Source organism: Hibiscus syriacus, unplaced genomic scaffold (assembly GCF_006381635.1).
Source record: "Hibiscus syriacus cultivar Baekdansim isolate YM2019G1 unplaced genomic scaffold, ASM638163v2 tig00000313_pilon, whole genome shotgun sequence".
In the NCBI taxonomy this organism is placed as follows: Eukaryota; Viridiplantae; Streptophyta; class Magnoliopsida; order Malvales; family Malvaceae; genus Hibiscus; species Hibiscus syriacus.
This window is the reverse complement of record NW_024061779.1, coordinates 173708-178023: the sequence shown is the minus strand read 5'-3', so window position 1 is coordinate 178023 and position 4316 is coordinate 173708. Positions and strand designations below refer to the sequence as shown.

General features: G+C 35.8%; 1 pseudogene; it reads right to left on the bottom strand.

The window, feature by feature from the left end:
• Positions 1 to 210: 210 nt before the first annotated feature.
• Positions 211 to 2373, bottom strand: LOC120160922 (annotated as a pseudogene).
• Between the last annotated feature and the right edge of the window lie 1943 nt (positions 2374 to 4316).

The following is a 4316-nucleotide window of genomic DNA, read 5'->3' as shown; positions in this document are numbered from 1 at the left end:
GGTTACAAGCATAAGTGCAGATTTTCTACAACATAAAGTGTTTTTGCCAACATAAAATGCCAGTGCCTTTCTATTTAATCGCAAGTTGCTTCGATAAATAAATGTAAGTCACTAGAACCAGAAATCTGCTTCAAGGTATTATGTTATTAATTGCAGATCAATGATCAAACAGATGACTGAACATGCTTAGTTATTCTAACACCAATAATATGTAAACAATAAATGGCAAACGATGTCTATTCAAGCATGCCATCTGCCTCATGTAAGAACAAACAAGAAAATGAACAGCTTGTGCTGACTGCTGCTGAGTCAATCTCGAAAATTATGAAACATAAACCAAAAAGGAAAAATACACGTAAAACCTCTGGATTAGATGTGAATTGGCTTGTCATAGGTGGCCATTGCAGCTTCCTTCAACGCCTCACTCATCGTAGGATGTGCATGGCACACTCGTGCAATGTCCTCACTTGCTGCATCGTAATTAATGGCAAGGACTGCTTCGTGGATGAGCTCTCCGCGTTTGGTGCCATGATATGGACTCCGAGAATTTTGTCTGTCTCCTTGTCAGCCAATATCTTGACTATTCCTTCAGCATCGTCAATAGCCTTGGCTCGGCTATTTGCCAAGAAAGGGAATTTCCCAACACGATAGTTGAGACCAAGTTCCTTAGCCTGCTCTTCGGTCTTCCCGACAGATGCAACCTCGGGATGAGTGTAGACAACTCCGGGGACCTTGTCATAATCAACATGGCCGTGTTTACCAGCTATAAACTCCACACAAGCAACACCATCTTCTTCTGCTTTGTGAGCCAGCATGGGCCCTGGAATTACATCTCCAATGGCATAAACACCGGCCACATTTGTAGCAAATCTATCATTGACTAAGATCCGTCCGGCCTTATCAGTTTCCACTCCTATCTTGTCCAAGCCAAGTCCAGATGTGAACGGCGTTCTACCAGCAGATACAAGAACAACATCGGCTTCAAGTGTGGTCTGATCGCCACCAGCAGCGGGCTCAACCGTCAACTTCACACCATTTCCAGAAGTATCAACACTCACCACCTTAGTTTTGAGCATGAATTTCATCTTCTGCTTCTCAAGTGAACGTTGGAATTGCTTGCGGATTTCTGCATCCATTGTTGGAACGATATCCGGGGCAAACTCAACAACAGTAACCTCTGACCCCAATCGGCCCCAGACTGAACCCATCTCAAGCCCGATGTAGCCTGCCCCAATGACTATGAGTTTCTTAGGGACTTCTGTCAACGCTAAAGCTCCAGTTGACGACACAATCCTCTTCTCATCAATGGTGATACCAGGTAAAGATTTAACATCAGAACCAGTGGCAATTATGATATTCTTTCCTTTCACAACAGTATTCTCACCTTCAAGAGAGTCTACAGAAGCTTCAGAGGGAGAAATGAACTTGCCATAGCCTTTGACGTAGTTTACCTTGTTCTTCTTGAATAGACCTTCGATACCACGGGTAAGATTGGACACGGCTTTGTCCTTCTGGGCCATCATGGCAGGCAAATCAACCGCAACAGAGGAAAGCTTCACACCATGGCTAGCGAACGAATGCTTAGCTTCATGATACATGTGAGATGAATGAAGAAGTGCCTAGATAGTTACAAAAAAGAAAAAGAAAAATCGACATTAGAAAAACAAAAAACTCTCAAGGCAACTAATAAAGTTCATCTCAAGAGGCGTGCAGTAATCAAGTAAGTATTTACAACACTGAGTTTATTGAAACAGAACAGTAAAGATGAGATATTTTCTCTTCATTTTCTAAAACAAATATTCCCCTAAAGGAAAAAGGATACAATTAGTAAATCCCATTGTCAATATTACAGATAGAACATCATATCAGCTTTCTATACATTTCACCATACAATTCATGACCTATCACAATCTTAAAAAGACGAACAAAAGAACCTATGGAGAAAAACCCAAATCTTAAAGATTTAGAATTTAAATCGATTAAGCAATTATGATTTTATTGAAAAAATCCAAAAATGGAACCGCATAGAATACATACCTTAGAAGGGATGCAACCAACGTTAAGGCAAGTCCCACCAAGGGTACCGCGCTTCTCGATGCAGGTAGTTTTGAGACCCAGCTGAGCAGCCTTGATAGCCGCCACGTATCCGCCGGGTCCGCCGCCGATGACGACGACGTCGTTCTCTTCAGATCCTGTGGCGAAACCCCTCGAGAAATTGGTGAGTGAAAAAGAGTACTTCAACGCATCCGCAGGCGAATTCGATAGGTTTCTAGACAAAACGTACGCCCTTCTTCTTGCCAAGCTTGCCAAAGCCATTTTCTTTCACTCTGGTCGGTGTATGAGAAAATTGTAGTGTTGATGGAAATTTGGGTCTGTATTATTTGATCAAAACGTTCGCTTTTTTAGACTTTGGGCAATATTTTATTGTGTTTTATCAAAATGGCCCATTTGCTCCTCAAAAATATCTAATTTGTTGGTGATTCTATGCGACGGCTGTACATGAGTTGGGCGTGCTCTACCCAATACCAAAACGACACTTATATAGTGAAAGATCTAGAGCTTGGCTACCGTTGGATAAGTTGACCCAGACCTGTCCCAAAAAATATGTGGCCCCTGAGCTATTTTATTAGATTGAAATCTCTAAAATATTTTATAATAAGATAAAATTATAAAATATTAAAATTTAAGAAGATTGAAATTAGGATAGACATAAATAAAAAAATTTATTCTCTAGACACCATAAATTTGATAATTTTTTAAGAAAAAATAATCTAAGTTTAATTTTTGAGATAATAAGAGAGAAAATTAATATATATATATATATAAAATCTTACCATGGGAAAATATATTTTTTTAGGTTAGCAATTTTTTTTTCAAAGTATCGGGTTCTAAAATTTTGAAACCTTATAATATATCACATGTTACACCTACCAATATATATACATGAGTTGACCATTAGAGATTTGACTCTCGTGGGTTTTGAAAATGTCTATTTTACTCTCTAAGTTTAAGGTTGATTACAATTCCTTTCAAAACATCATTTTTAAAAGCTTTAATGTAAAAATAAATGTCCAAATTATATTTAAAGTTAACTTTTAGTATTTAAAATTTTTTCGTTAAAAATAGGTGTCTAACGTTTTATTTGTTACACTTTAGGTGTTTATTTTTAAAAAAACGTTAAATAACACGTGTCATGTTTATATATTTTTTAAAAAATAAATATTATTTTAAAATATTTTAAAATAAAATATTATTTTAAAAAATAGACTTTTTAGTAAAAGTGCTTTTAGAAATGTACACCAAAAGGACCCAAGTCTTTTTAAAATTTGAACTTAAATTCTTTCTTTTAGAATAAAATTTGTCTTATCTTTATGAAATAAATATTATGAAAAATACCTACAGAACTTAGACTTGGTTAAAATGATGATTATTTTTAAAAGTTTTAAATTTGATCATATCATATATTAGGAGTGACTTGGCACTCATTGTAAATGAGTTTAGAGTCATTCAAATAATTACTATCTTTTAATCACCCTTAAATTAATAAAAAATAACTTAAATGATATTTTCTTGATGTATTATTCATAAAACCATGAGAATAAATTTATTTGATGTATTATTCAAATATCAAATCAAATCGAATAAAAACACATTTTATTTTTAAACATAATATAGTGAAAACATCACTAAATGCCTAAGACAAATTTAAATTTTAAGTGAGTTTAGACTGAAACGAAAAAAAAAATAGCTTGCCCCAGCCACATCCCTTGTTGCAGCATGAGATTATTTGTCCCATTTCCATTGGTTTCTTATTTATGCATGTAATAGTGTTTGGATTGAAGATAATGAAGAAAAACCCAGAAAATAATTGGTGGCCTCACAAGTCCCCTACCATTATATGTGCATGGAAGGTACCTGCTAAGTATGATGAGATTATTCTGCTTTCACCCACCAATCATTTTAGCATAACCTTCCAAGCAAATTTAAACCCATCATGATGCAGACAAAAACCCAACCATAACATTACCGATTCAGTTCTAACCAACCCAATTTCCACCATGAATCTCCAGCTAGGACACATTCAAACATAAACATCACCAAATGTCTTCTACAAGGAAGAGAAGAAAGAAAAATACTAACCAAAACACCTTCTGGCAAAGAATGTTATCAAGGTAATGACACCATTTCTGCAGTGAACAAAACCTCGTTACAATTGAACATCCTGCAATGTAGTTCTTCTACACCACCAGACATCATAAAAAAAGAAACAAAATCCGATATTTTGCACTCTTCAACACCTACAAAACTGCAGGCAG